Source organism: Symphalangus syndactylus, chromosome 18 (genome assembly GCF_028878055.3).
Source record: "Symphalangus syndactylus isolate Jambi chromosome 18, NHGRI_mSymSyn1-v2.1_pri, whole genome shotgun sequence".
In the NCBI taxonomy this organism is placed as follows: domain Eukaryota; kingdom Metazoa; phylum Chordata; class Mammalia; order Primates; family Hylobatidae; genus Symphalangus; species Symphalangus syndactylus.
In genome coordinates this window covers 63,931,782-63,947,680 of record NC_072440.2, presented here as the reverse complement: position 1 = coordinate 63,947,680, position 15,899 = coordinate 63,931,782, and the positions used below count along the sequence as shown (strand labels likewise).

Below are 15,899 nucleotides of genomic sequence, written 5' to 3'. Positions count from 1 at the left end.
AGGCAGGCCAGGCAGAGGCCTCTAATGGTTAATAGCTCAGCTTAGGGGACATAAGTGACACCAACCTAAACTTTCATACTCACTTGACCTTCCAGTGGAACATAGGCTGTATCTGGCCCTGGATAGTGTGGTTAAGGGACATCTTTTTTTTTTTTTTTTTTTTTTTTCCAGATTTCAATAGCTTTAGGGGTATAAGTGGTTTTTGGTTATATGGATGATTTTTAAAATTTTTTTATTGATTTTTTATTATACTTTAAGTTCTAGGGTACATGTGCACAGCGTGCAGGTTTGTTACATAGGTATACCTGTGTCATGTTGGTTTGCTGCACCCATTAACTCGTCATTTACCTTAGGTATTTCTCCTAATGCTGTCCCTGCCCCAGCCCCCCATCCCCAACAGGCCCTGGTGTGTGATGTTTCCCACCCTGTGTCCATGTGTTCTCGTTGTTCAACTCCCACCTATGAGTGAGAATATGTGGTGTTTGGTTTTGGTTTTCTGTCATTGTGATAGTTTTCTTGGAATGATGATTTCCAGCTTCATCCATGTCCCTGCAAAAGACATGAACTCATCCTTTTTTATGGCTGCATAGTATTCCATGGTGTATATATGCCACATTTTCTTAATGCAGTCTATCATTGATGGGTTGATTCCAAGTCTTTGCTATTGTCAATAGTGCCACATAAACATACGTGTGCATGTGTCTTTATTGTAGCATGATTTATAATCCTTTGGGTATATACCCAGAAATGGGATCACTGGGTCAAATGATATTTCTAGTTCTAGATCCTTGAGAAATAGCCACACTGTCTTCCACAATGGTTGAACTAATTTACACTCCCACCAACAGCGTAAAAGTGTTCCTATTTCTCCACATCCTCTCCAGCATCTGTCGTTTTCTGACTTTTTAATGATTGCCATTCTAACTGGTGTGAGATGGTATCTCATTGTGGTTTTGATTTGCATTTCTCTGATGACCAGTGATGATGAGCATTTTTGCATATGTCTACTGGCTGCATAAATGTCTTCTTTGGAAAAGTGTCTGTTCATATCCTTTGCCCACTGTTCGATGGGTTGTTTGATTTTTTCTTGTAAATTTGTTTAAGTTCTTTGTAGATTCTGGATATTAGCCCTTTGTCAGATGGGTAGATTGCAAAAATTTTCTCCCATTCTGTAGGTTGCCTGTTCACTCTGATGATAGTTTCTTTTGCTGTGCAGAAGCTCTTTAGTTTAATTAGATCCCATTTGCCTATTTTGGCTTTTGTTGCAATTGCTTTTGGTGTTTTAGTCATGAAGTCATTATATAGTGACCTTTGTGTCTCTTAGAGTTATTGTTTTAAAATCCATTTTGTCTGATATAAGTGTAGCTATTCCGGATTTTTGGTTTGTTTGTTTCCATTGGCATGGAATATTTTTTCCATCCGTTTATTTTCAGTCGATTTATAGGTTAAGTATGTTTCTTGTAGGCAACAGATTATTGTATCTTTTTTAATCCATTCAGCCACTCTATTTTGTTTAGAGAGTTTAGTCCATTTACATTTGATGTTATTATTGATAAGTAAGAACTTACTCCTGCCATTTTGTTATTTGTTTTCTGGTTGTTTCATGATCTTCTCTTCCTTCTTTCCTTCTTGTCTTCCTTTTTGTGAAGGTGATTTTCTCTGATGACACAATTTAGGTTCTTGCTTTCTATTTTTTGTGTATCCATTGTAGTTCTTTGGTTTAAGGTTACTATGAGGCTTGAAAATACTATCTTCTTACCCATTTGTTTAGGCTGATAAAAGTTAACACTGCATAAATAAACAAAAAGAAAATTAATAAAGACTGTACACTGTAACTTTGTCCCCCTGCTTTTTTACTTTTGTTGTTTCTATGTATATCTTATTGTACTGTCTATGCCTTGAAAAGTTGCAGTTATTTTTTGTTGGTTTATTGTTTAGTCTTTCTACTTAAGATAAGAGTTGTACACCACAGTTAGTGTTGTAATATGCTTAATTTTCTGTATTGTTTTCTTCATTTCAATTACATTTATCTCTCCTTTAATCTTTATTATTTCTTTCCCTCTACTAATATGGGGTTTGGTTTTCTCTTGCTTTTCCAATTCTTTAAGCTGCATCTTAAAGACATTTATTTGAATATTTTTTTCTTTTTTGACATAGGTACTTACAGCTATAAACTTCCCTCTTAGTACTACTTTTGCCATATCTCATAGATTTTGGTATGTTGTGTTTCTATTATCATTTGTTTCAAGAAATTTTTAATTCCTTCTTAATTTATTGACCCATTGGTCATTCAGGAGCTGTTGGTAATTTACACGTATTTATATTTCAAAAGATCAATGAAACAAAAAGTCGTTTTTAAAAAAGTTAAGCAAAATTGACAAAACTTTAGTCAGATTAAGAAAAAAATAAAATTAGAGATAAAAAAGGAGACATTACTACTGATACTGCAGAAATTAAAAGGATCACTAGTGGCTACTATGAGCAATCATATGCCAATAAATTGGAAAAATCTAGAAAAAATGGACAAGTTCCTAGACACAAACAACCTACCAAGATTGAACCATGAAGAAATTTAAAACTTGAACAGACCAATAACAAGTAATGAGATTGAAGCCATAATAAAAATTCTCCCAGTAAAGAAAAGCCCAAGACCCGATGACTTCACTGATGAATTCTACCAGATGTTTAAAGAAGAACTAATATCAATTCTGCTCAAACTACTCTAAAATATAGAGGAGGGAATACTTTCAAATACATTCTACGAGGCTGGTATTACCCTGATACCAAAGTCAGACAAAGATACATTGAAAAAAAAACAACAAAACTACAGACCAATATCTTTGATGAAAATTGATGCAAAAATTCTCAACAAAATAGTAGCAACCAAAATTCAACAAAAGATCATTCATCATGACCAAGAGAGATTTATTCCTGGCATGCAAAGATAGTTCAACATGTGCAAATTAATCAATGTGATAGATCATGTCGACAGAATAAAGGAAAAAAACATACAATCATTTTAACTGATACTGAGAAAGCATTTGATAAAGTTCAGCATGCCTTCATGATAAAAACCTTTGAAAAACTAGGTATAGAAGAAACACATTTCAACATAATAAAAGCCATATGTGACAGACCCATGGTCAGCATCAAACTGAATAGGGAAAAACTGAAAGCCTTTCCTCTAAGATTTGGAATATGACAAAGATGCCTACTGTCACCACTGTTATTTGATACATTACTGGAAGTCCTAGCTAGAGTAATTAGGCAAGAGAAAGAAATGACGGGCATTCAAATAGGAAAGGAAGGAGTCCAATTATCCCTGTTTATAGATGATATACTCTTATATTCAGAAGAACCTAAAGACTCCACAAAAAAACTATTAGAACTGATAAATTCAGTAAAGTTGCAGAATGCAATATCAGTGTACAAAAATCAGTAGCATTTCTATACGTCAACAGTGAACAATCTGAAAAGAAATAAAAAAGTAATCTCATTTACAATAGCCACAAATAAAATACCTAGGAATTAACCAAAGAAGTCAATGATCTCTACAGCGAAAACTATAAAACACTGATGAAAGAAATTGAAGAGAACACCAAAAAATGGAAAAATATTCAATTTTCATAGGTTGGAAGAATCGATATTGTTAAGATATTCATACTACCTAAAGCAATCTACAGAGTCAATGCAATTCCTGTCAAAATACCAATGACATTCTTCATAGAAATAGAAAAAACAATTAAAAAATGTATATGGAACCACAAAAGGTTCCAAATAGTCAAAACTATCCTAAGCAAAAAGAACAAAACTTAGGAATCTCATTACCTGGCTTTAAATTATACTGTAGAGCTATATAAAACAAAACAGCATGGTTCTGGCATAAAAACAGATAGACCAATGAAACAGAATGGGTAACCCAGAAGCAAATCCACACACCTACAGTGAAATTATTTTCAACAAAGGTGCCAAGAACATACACTGAGGAAAAGATAATCTCTTCAATAAATGGTATTGGGAAAATTGGATATCCATATGCAGAAGAATAAAACTAGACCCATACCTATAACTATATACAAAAACAAAATCAAAATGGATTAAAGACTTAAATCTAAGATCTCAAACTATGAAACTACTACAAGAAAACATTGAAGAAACTCTCCAGAACACTGGTCTGGGCAAGAATTTATTGAGTAATACCCTGCAAGCACAGACAACCAAAGCAAAAATGGACAAATGGGACCAGAGTAAGTTAAAAATCTGCACAACAAAGGAAACAATCAGCAAAGTGAAGGATAACCCACAGAATGGGAGAAAATATTTGCGAACTACCCATCTGACAAGAGATTCATAACCAGAATGTACAAGGAGCTCAAACAACTCTATAGGAAAATATCTAATAATGCTAATCAAAAATGGGCAAAATATTTGAATTGACATTTCTCAAAAGAAGACATACAAATAGCAAACAGGCTTATGAAAAGGTGCTCAACATCATTGATCATCAGAGAAATGCAGATCAAAACTCCAATGAGATACCATCTCATCCCAGTTAAAATGGCTTATATCCAAAAGACAGGCAATAACAAATGCTGGAGAGGATATGCAGAAAAGGGAACCCTTGTACACTGTTGGTGGGAATGTAAATTAGTACAACCACCATGGAGAACAGTTTGGAGTTTCCTTGAAAAACTGAAAATAGAGCTACCATATGATCCAGCAATCCCACTGCTGGATATATACCCAAAAGTAAGGAAATCAGTATATTAAAGAGATATCTGCACTCCCATGTTTGTTGCAGCACTGCTCACAACAGCCAAAATCTTGTAGCAACCTAAGTGTTCATCAGCAGATGAACAGATAAAGAAAATGTGGTACATATACACAATGGAGTACTATTCAGCCATAAGAATTAATGAGATCCTGTCATTTGCAACAACATGGATGGAACTGGAGGTCATTGTGCTAAGTGAAATAAGCCAGGCACAGGAAGGCAAACACATGTTCTCACTTATTTATGGGATCTAAAAATCGAAGCAATTGAACATATGAAGATAGAGAGTAGAAGGATGGTTACCAGAGGATGAGATGGGGGTGGGAAGGGGAGAGGGAGGTGGGGATGGTTAATGGGTACAAAAAAGTAGTTAAAAAGAATGAATATGAATAAATTTGACAGCAAAACAGAGTGACTATAGTCAATAATAATTTAATTATACATTTAAAAATAACTAAAAGAGTGTAATTGAACTGTTTGTGACACAAATAATTCTTCAGGGGGATGGATACCCAATTTTACAAGATATGATTATTACACATTGCAAGCCTGTGTCAAAACATCTGATGTATCCCATAAATATATACACCTGCCTAGGTACCCACCAAAATTAAAATTAAAAATTAAAAAATATTTTATTGCTAAAAATAATACAATAATAAAAGCAATACAGTATAACAACTATTTACAGATAATTTACATGTATTAGGTATTATAAGTAATCTAGAGATGATTTAAAGCATATGGGAGAATGTGCTTAAGTTATATGCAAATACGACATTATTTTATATAAGGCACTAGAGCATCCTTAGATTTTGGTATCCTTGGGTGGTCCTGGAACTGATCTCCCAGTATCTGTACTTCATTTCTCTTCTCCTAGCCTCTGTGATATTGTTGTATGTTTTACTTTACATTTGTTATAAATGTTAAATTTTAATTTATGAGTGTCATTATTTCTCCTTTAAATAGTTCAATAGTCTTTAAAGAGATTTAAATAATTAGGAACAAGTCTGTATATTTATCCATATAGTTTCCATTTTTGGCACCCTTCATTATTCCTTTGTGTAGACCCAGATTTCCATGCGACGTCATGTACTTTTTGCTTGAAGACTTTCTTTAAAATTTCTTATAGTGAAAATTCGATGATACATTCAGCTTTTGTATGTCTAAAAAATCTCAGCCTTCTTTTTCGAAAGATATTTGTGCTAGGTAAAGAATTCTAGGATGAACTTTTTTCCTTTAAATTCTTTAAAGGTATTGTTCCACTGTCTTCTACCTTGCATTGTGTCTTTTATTTTTTATTTTGTTGAGACCAGGTCTCACTCTGTTGCTAAGGCTGGAGTGAAGTGATATGATTATAGCTCAGTGCAGCCTCCAACTCCTGGGGTCAAGTGATCCTCCTTCCTTAGCCTCCTGAGTAGCTAGGACTACAGTGATGCACCATCACATTAGCTAATTAAAAAAAAATTTTTTTTTTGTAGAGACAGGGTCTCACTATGTTGCCCAGGTTGGTCTTGAACTCCTGGCCTCAAGTGATCCTATCATCTCGGCCTCCCAAAGTGCTGGGATTACAGGCATGAGCTGCTGGGCCTGGCCACTTGCATTGTTTTTCTGAGAAATTTGCTGTCACCCTTATCTTTGTTCTTCTGCATATAATGTATTTTTTTTTCTTCTGGCCACTTAAAATTTTCTCTTAGATGAGTTGGTTTAAGAAATTTGATGAGCATAATATGACTTGGTATGGTTTTCTTCATGTTTCTGTGATTATGGTTTGTTGAACTTTTTAAATCTCTAGGTATGCAGTTTTCATCACATTAAGAAAGTTTTCTGTCATTTTTTCAAATCCCCCTTCTTTTTCAGAGACTTTAACCACATATATATTTTACCACTGGCAGTTATCTCACAGGTCACTGATGTTCTCTTTATTTTTTTAGTCCTTTAACCCTCTGATAATTTCGTATAATTTCTACTGCTCTACCTTAAAGTTCATTAATCTTTTCTTCTGCAGTTTCTAATCTGTCATTAATTCCATCTAGTGTATTTTTCATCACATTGTTTTCTATAAGTTTAATTTGGTTTTAGAAAAAACCTTCTATGTATTTGCCAAAAATGTTTAGTCTTTCCTCTGGTTTCTTATACATATGGAATAGTATTATAATAACTGCTTTAATTGCCTTATCTATTTATTACCTATGTCAATTTTGGATCAGTTTTGACTGGCTGATATTTTCCTAACTATGGATCATATTCTTCCATTTCTTTGCCTGCATGTTAATTTGTAGTTGAATGCTAGACATTGTGAATTTTATCTTTGCTGGTGCTAGATATTTTTGTATTCTTAAGTTTTGTTCTGGTACACAGTTAAATTATTTTGAAACAGTTTAATCTATCCCCAGCTTTCTTTTAACATTTTTACTTGAGACCACAAGAGCATTAAGTCTATGGTTAATTTTGTCCACAGATCAAGAAGACTCTTCTGAGTACTCTACATGATGCTTAATGAATTATGAGATTTTCTGTACTTGATGAGGTCAGGCATTATTCTCAGCCCTGAATTTTCTCTGGGGATTGTTCTGTTCAATGCTTTGGGGCAGTCTTTTTCTTGGCCTCAGGTACATTCCTCATATGCATACGCTGATCACTCCTCAGTAGAATACGTACACTCCCTTATTTGCAGAGTTCTCTTTCTGTTGAGCTCCCTTCTCTTTGGTACTCTGCCCTATGAACTCCAGCGGTCTGGGATACCAAGCAGCTCTGTTTCTTCAACTCGGGGAGGCCAGTGGGCTCTGGTTACATTCTCTCCTCCTTGAGCCTCAGCCTGGAAACTCCATGCAGTAATCTTGGGCAATCGTGGGGTTCATCTTGTTCATTTCTCATCTCTCATAAACCACTATCTTTCATTGCCTGATGTCCAGTGACTTAAATATTTTGTGTTGTTTTTAAAATTATTCCAGGCCTGAGAATAAATCCAGCTCCTGTTACTCCATGTTGACCAGAATGTATAATTGTTATTGCTGTTTTTTTTCTTTAAAAAACGTCTTTATTGAGATGACTGATGCAATTAAACTCAGGCTCATTTGCAGGGATAGTTTTTGAGGTCAGTGTTTGAGGTTTGCTTTGACCCCAAGAAGTCTCTTTTTAGCTGTGTCTTTTCCTGGTTCTGTCTGATAAACTAGCTGGCCTATGGTCTAGTTTATATCACTAATGAACATACCAGTTTCCTGTCAATTGCCTTTTGCCCAAGCTCCGTTGTTTTGAAAGTCCCCTTAATGTTGAACTTCATACTCATTTGCAAATAAAGCCAGTTCATTTGGGAAGGGCTTTAGAGCTCTGTGTGTCCTGCCTTTCCTCTTGGGGAAATGTTTCAGCAGTTTTTTGGCTATGGCTCTGGGGCTGGGTGGGGACGGTGGTAGGTAGCTACTTTCTGAGTGACACCCCTGCTTTAGGAGGTGGGTGCTTGTTGGAGGGTCTATTGTATTCCCAGCTTGCTTCTCATAGCATGGAACCTCTACTTTACAAATGAGCTGGTTGATGGTGCCAGTATTCTCAGTGCGTTGCACCCAAGGCAGGGCTTTTGTCCCACAAGTAGGGGCTGAGCAAAAGGAGAGAGCCTCAACCGATTACTACCATCACCTGGAATTTAGTCTCTGCAACAGGTAGCTGGGGTGGGAAGAAAAATGCTGATGGATTTTCCTTCTTGGGAAAATACCACAGCCCTTGGCTGGGAGCTGGGTGGAGACAGTGCTGTGTCCTTGGCTGCGCCCACCTGGAGTGGAGTTTCTGTCACATTTTGCTGGCAGTGGGAGGAATGGAGCAGGTTGTGGTTGAAATGCCACAGACCCTCCCAGTGCTTGCCAAGTTTTAATAGATTTTCTTGAATTAAATGTTTTTTTATTTGCTATATGCCCTAAGGCTATTTCTAGAGACTTTAAATAAATACATATATCTTAAATATTTTATACACACATACAGTTGCCCATTCTGGAAGTGGAACTCCCCCGTTTCCACCCCCGGGAGGTTTTCAACACTCTAGATGTGGATGCCCAGCTGCCCGCTCCCTCTGCCTCCCACTGCAGGAAGACTCGAGGATAGACGCCCCAGTGAGTCAACCCTCCTAGCTGCTTTTCAAATTCAAATGATTTTTTTCTCTAGCCACACCTTGGCTCATAGGCTAAAACCCTTGTTACTTGGATTTGACTTTTTTGAGAACTTTTGGAGCATGCACAGTCTAGTTGAGCCCTAATGCAACCAAGTAGTTGTGTAGTTCCCTTCTAGAGTCAGATTCACTCTCATCAGATAATGTGTGGCCCCGGGAAAACAAATTGTCTGTACATGCTGGCCCTCTCCCTGCATTTCCGCCACCTGGTGGGCAATTTTTACATGGACTACCTTGAATCTGGATTATATTTGGTGGTCTCTGGCACCCTCCGGTGACGAGATATTTTAGCTGTGTGTTTTGTGGTAGTTTGACTGTATTTCATTTTTGATGAGGTGATTTTTGACCTGTATAACTGCTTTACAAGGAAACACACTTGGAGCTTGTTCACTGAGGGGCTGGAATAATCAACCTGCATCCATGTCCACAGGCTGTTGGCTGGCATTTCTCCGGTGGTGAGTCTGGTTTGGCCTCATTGTGAGAACATGCAAGGTGTGTGCATCCCTGGATCTCTAGTTCAGTGTTCCTTCCAGGTCTCGGGCACCTATCTCAGCAGATCTTAGTGGCAATCATGAAGGATATCCTGGACGCATCACAACATGGTCCTCTCCCAGCAGTGAAAAGACCGAGAGGCTGCTTTCAGGTCTTGTTTTTACAACTAGACCTTCAAAAACATAAAGCATCTGTGTCCCTGCTTTGTAAGGTTCCAATCACCCCAGATCTTTTTCTTCATCCCCATGAGCAGTGGGGGGTCACGTTAACAATTTGGATCCAGTTATTCTCAGCAGCTAATGTCCTTCCAGCAGAGAAGGGCAGACACTGGGACTGTCCCATTGTTGATGTCCCTCCAGCTCAGCCATCTTCTGGCTGCCAGACCAGATTGTCTGACTTTGTTACCCAAGGGCTGAAAGGCTTATTGTCCTTGTGGCCAGTTGGAAGCTCATGATCTTTGACTCCTGCGCTGTATTCTGTCATCCATTTAGCATAATATAGTGATCAGTCCAAGGACTCCAGTTCCTTATTTTACTTGTGAAGCATCATTTAGAAAAAAAATTCAACCTCCTTAGCAGTAGTTTGTCCTGGAATGTTGGTTTTATTAATAATTACTGTGGGTTACACCTCCCCTGCCTTCTCACCTTCCTTGAGGTTTCCCACATGAAAACCCCTAACACTGATTGAGGGATGGTCAGATTTTTAAAAATGTGACATTGGGGTTTTGAGGACCAGCATTCACGTCCATCCTGTATGAGGCCATCCTTGAAGTCAGAAGTTTTCCACTCTGAACCATCATTAGAGGAGTCATCGCTATGGTGACATGATGGTTTTCTCTCTTTCTGTGAACTTGGAGATGGGGAAATATTTGAAAAGATAGAGAGCTGACTGTCCAACCTCACTCTGGTCATATGACGTCTCTAGGGGAGCGAAGGCTAAAGGAAAATTGGTTTCTTCCTTGCTGTGCAATGCACTAGCTTTTGGACACATGGCTGTCCTGTCACTTTTTACTGGAGCTAGGCCCGACGTATTTGCAGGAGTGTATTTATTTGGCCCCAAGCTGTGACACATTCTGGGTCCACCAGAAATTCTTGATTTCTTTTATACGCTGCTGGGTGGGCTTCTCTAGGGTACTTATCCTAGGATTAAATCTCATGAATCCTTGTGGGCTTTGTAGTCCACGTTGCTCCTTGGAGAGGAGAAACATCTGCATCCATTCTTTGCTCACCCACTGCCCCCAAAATGGCCATTCCAAAGAAAACTGCCTGTGTTCTTACTGGCTGATATCTATCCCCATTTTAACCCGATTTAAATGGGGCTGACCGGCATTTACGGTTTGGTCACAACGCTTGCCTTCTGCAGTTCCCTGTGGCAGCTGACTGTCTGCATTCTGCAAGCTGAATGCCTGAAGGCTTCATTTGACTTCATTTGATTGAAGGTCTATCATAGTAACAGTGTGGAGATGACCTCCATTTCCATGCCATCTTTTGATGCTGAGATATTGTGTCAATCAGGGTAAACTCAGGAGGCAAACCACACCAATAATTTGAACAGGGAATTTTTCAGAATTGTTAAAGAGTGGTGAGCTCATGGAAAGAATAAAGCAGGACTGTACAACATTCATGAGTAGCAGATTCAGAAAGCAGCTACCGACTCACGCGGAGTGAGTGAAGGAACTAAGAGCTTGAGAATGGGACCCCAGGCAAGGCTGAGATTCAGACTTTTCCAGGAGAACATGGCTTTGCTGCGAGCTGTAGCCTGCCAGAGGCCAAGATGCTTGGCAGAGAGTGTGAGCTGAAGCTGGTCCATGGAAGGGCCTATCATTGCCCAGGGGCATGTGGGTGGGCTGGTGCAGGTCTGGAGGATCAGCCCCAGAGTGGAAAGGTGATTGCCTGAGGATGCAGTAGGAGCTTGTCTGTAGAAGCAGCAGCCAGGGACTTGATATTTGCATTGTAATCTTTTCCCACATTGTCCTTTTAGGGATCTGGAAAGTGGAGTCCTGGGCTAAACAGATGCCTTCTTTAACAGTTCACTGTGGAAGCTGGATGTGGTGGCTCATGCCTGTAATCCCAGCACTTTGGGAGGCCAAGGTGGGAGGATTCCTTGAGTCCAGGAGTTCGAGACCAGCTTAGGCAAATAATGAGATTCCCATCTCTACAAAAAATACAAAAATTGGCCAAGTGTGGTGGTGTGTGCCTGTAGTCCCAGCTACTCAGGAAGCTGAGGCAGGAGGATTCACTTGAGTCCAGGAGTCCGAGATTGCAGGGAGCTATGGATGCACTGCTGCGCTCTAGCCTGGGTGATACAGGGAGACCCTGTCTCAAGAAAAGGAATACACCATGGAAAAGATGAACGTTCGGTGGTCAGCAGCCTGTTGCTGCCATAGGGGGTTTTAGTGGCCAAAGGCTAAGTGTAATGGCTTTGCTATTGCAGGGGCCACTCTCGCTTCCCCGCCTATCCTACCATAGGCTGAGATATTTAGGCCACTGAGATTCTGCACACAAGTATTACACACAGAATCAGAAGGAAATTGACCAAAGAAAGGCCCTGAGATGGTTGTCCAAATTCCAGGAGGAAGTTCGCTCATGGTGAACCAGTGCTCTGGTCACACTAGCTGAGTAACTCTTGTTCTAGGAGTGCTGTGGTGACTGCTTTGGGTTGAGGGACCCTTCTGATAATTCTCAACCAGAGGGAAGGCAAGGGGTCTGCAGGCAGGCAGTGGGAATGACCGCTGTACGAGGTCACTGCTTATTCTAACACCAGGAGCCATGCAACTCTACCCCAGCTGCCACAGGAAGGGAGACCTGCAGGCTGCCCATATAGAAGCTCCCCAGGCATTGAGTTTTTGCTGGAGTTGATGGGTCCCAGGGTTGGTTGAGGAAGAGGACAGAAGCCTTTCGTGGGGGTGCTGGTGGGAGAAGGGGGGATGTTTCTTGTTTTCCCATCCTCTAGGCCCTTCTCTACATGGTCTGGGATTTGCTTGACTTTGCCACCAGATGTCGCTGTCTACTTGTGCAGAAGCACGGGGAGGCGACTACAGCCTGCCCAGAACTGAGAATTCCGAAACAGTGCTGCAAAAAGCTCAGTGGCGTCCTGTAACCGGTTTGCACCAGCTCAGGAGGGCTGATGATAAGAGCATCTCTTCCCAACTGTGTGTTCAGTGGGGTACCTTGGTAGCTTGAAATCAGCTGTGGTGGGATTATTTATACCATGGAAATGAGCAAATGCTACAAATTAGGACTCCCACTGCCCTTGCTACTCTGTTGGTTGTTAAACATTTCCCAGCACACCAGTGGGCACAGTGACCGTTTAATGACACAGATTGGGAAACTAAGGCTCAGGCAGTTTATTGAATTAGTCACATAACTGGAAAAGAACTCTGTGTGTGAAGCACTGTGTTAGAGAAAACAAGAGTGAGCAAGTCCTTTTCCTCTGCCCAGTTGCAGGAGGGAGACTCAGTATCTAACTGCAGTGGAGCACTGCCCTGGTATCTGGCCCACGCATGCTGCCTGCCTGGGTTAGTTGAGAGCTGTAAAGGAGGGTTGTGGTAAGAGCTGCGTGGTGCAAATGGAAAAGCCTGCTGATATCAAGTGCGGTAAAGAGTTAGAGAAACAGAACCCACGCGTTGCCGGTGGGGTGTAAATTCATCAGCCACGCTAGAGGGCAGTAAAACTGAAAATGTGCATTCCTCCTGATCCAGCAGTCCTGCCTCTGGGTATTATCTGGAAGATCTTATTTGCTAATTCCTGCATTACTTGTGGTAGCAAAACGCTGGAAACCGCCTAAATGCTGTTTAGTCCATATATATATATATATATATTTATTTATATAAATATATATATTTATTTATATAAATATATATAAATATATATATTTATTTATATAAATATATATATTTATTTATATAAATATATATATATTTATTTATATAAATATATATAAATATATATATTTATTTATATAAATATATATATTTATTTATATAAATATATATATTATATATATTTATTTATATAAATATATATATTTATATATATATATATAAATGTATCAATATATATGTAGTGGTACATGTCTATAAAGAGCCTAAATGTGTAATATATAAATGTACCACACTATCTATTTATAGTGTGTAGAAAGTATATATAGTATATATATAGTATATATGTATAGTATATATGTAGTATATATATTTTATATATAGTATATATATGTAGTGATACATATGCATATATATACACACACACATATATATATGGCCTAAAAGGCTAATATATAAATGTACCACTGTATATATATATATAGTGGCCATTTATATTAATATGATGGACTACTCAGCAATTGGGATAATTGAGCTAGATCTATATATGATCACAGCTAGATCTCAAAACCATAATGTTGAGTGAAATAATGTGCCCAGAAGATACGTACAGCATAAGTGCATTTGTGTACATTTCAGAACTTGGAAACAAATGGAAAATTTCTATCCCAGCTTACCATGACTTACCATTTATGTGTATAACTTTGTTTATTGTCTGTCTCCCTTTCTGAATTGTAAGGACTTTGTTGTACTCACTCTGTGTCTACTTCTGTCTCCACACTCTCCATGGGTAAGTAAAATTGTACATCCACTTTGACAGTTTGACGGTTGCTTGAGAAAGCAACTAACTACATCTACCGTCGGATTAGTCCTTCCATCTCAAGGTATTTACCCAAAAGACCGAATGTAGAGCTAGACAAAGTCTCACACACAAATGTTTGCGAGAATGCTGCCTGGCATGTAGCAAGCGATCCATAAATACTTGAATGAATGGATGATTTGGAGGAAAAGGGTGTAGTCCGAGAGAGGAGGCTGGGCAATACCCGCCAGACTGAGGCAGCACAAACCAGAATCTGGCTCTTCAGATCATCCGGTCCCTTGCCAGAACGCCAGGCAGGCAGGGCTGGGGCCTGGAAGTGGCTCACCATGCCCAGTGGTGGGGGAGGCCGGATGCTGTGGAAGTGGCTGCTAGGGGGGCGCAGTGGGGCCTGAGTGCCAAATTGGAGCTAGCTGGTCCATCAGGGCTGCGGAGGTGAGACTGGGCCATCCCAAACCCGAACTATGGGCTCCTGTGTGGAATAAAAAGAAACAGGAAAGCACCTTCTCGCCGCGGTGGCCTCGCAGCGTCCCCCAGGTGCCCTCTTTTGGCAAAGCCTAACATTGCAGCGGCGGATGAAGGAGGGCGCTGTTTACCAGCCGGCTTCCTAGAGCGGCGAGAAAGGGGGAATTTGCAGCCAGGACATTCTGCTGATAACTACTGGCAGAGTTCACCCACTTTCCTACTTAGCTTCCGTATTTATCTTTCTACACACATTTGAACTTCTGAGGAACCAAAAAACAACTGTTTCCGTCTAATAAGAAGCAGTTATCCTTTATATGAACGAAATTCTCACCCTCTCCCCCAGGCAAGATGCAGGCTCCCAAAAGCCATTGCATCCACAGCTAACTATATTAGTTTATCTTCATCTTTAGTCACCATTTCACTGAATACTCTGCTAACAACTCATAAAATAATAAGAAAAGATAAATGGTTAATAACTCCAAATACATACATATACCACACATGACAAGCAAAGTAAAAAAATGTGCTTTTTTCTTGGTCATGAATAGGATTACCAGGTAAAATATAGGATGTCCAAACAGTGAATGCATTTTTAAGCATAAATATGTCCCCAATATTGCATAGGACATACAAATAGTATTTTTAGTAACACTATTTGTTGTTTTATCTGAAGTTACGATCTCACTGGACGTCTGTATTTTTGTTTACTAAACCTGGTAAACCCTAGTTATGAGCCACAGCTGCTATCTGTGACTTCTTTTGTCCTCTACCCATTCGATATTTCCCTGTTCCGCAGCTAGAACCTCAGCTGGTTGCAGATCTTTACCTGGTGGGAAGATCTAAACCTTCATTCTTGAAGGGTCTGAGTAGGCAGAAGTACTAAGATGATGAGTACTCGGGGTTGTAGGTGAAGTCCTTCCTGCCCCCAATGTGTGACACAGCAGCCCGATTTCCCCTCGTTAGCACCAAACAGTCCTTCCAGTAAAGTTGCCTCCTTTTCTGACTGTTAGTTCCACTCAAGGGAATCATTGTGGTGTCCCCTGGGAGAGGCAATATATTCTTGGGAACTAAGATCTTCAAAGCAGCAGAGCTCAAATGTTCGGATAGCAAGCAAACCTTATTTGAGCTCATTAGGAGGTCTATTTGTGGAAGAAGCCACTCTCACTTCTATCCATCTATTCTCAGACCCATGTATTGTGGCTCCTGGGGAGACTGTGTGTATTAACCATGCTCTTTTATTTTCTGTTTTCTGATGATCTGACACCTGGGGCCTTGCTGACCCTGGGGCACTGCCCCTTGCAGGGTTAGCTAATTCTTAGAGATGGCAAACAGCGAGCCTTTCTTGCGCAAACCAACCAATCCAGAACCCATACCC

General features: G+C 39.5%; 1 long non-coding RNA gene across 1 annotated transcript; it reads right to left on the bottom strand.

Moving 5' to 3' along the window:
* Nucleotides 1-218: 218 nt before the first annotated feature.
* LOC134733627 (uncharacterized) lies at nt 219-15,691 on the bottom strand. The gene is made up of 2 exons (XR_010117282.1): nt 15,351-15,691; nt 219-1,788 (listed from the first exon to the last, which is right to left on the bottom strand). It is a non-coding gene; the product is annotated as an uncharacterized lncRNA (long non-coding RNA).
* Nucleotides 15,692-15,899: the final 208 nt, after the last annotated feature.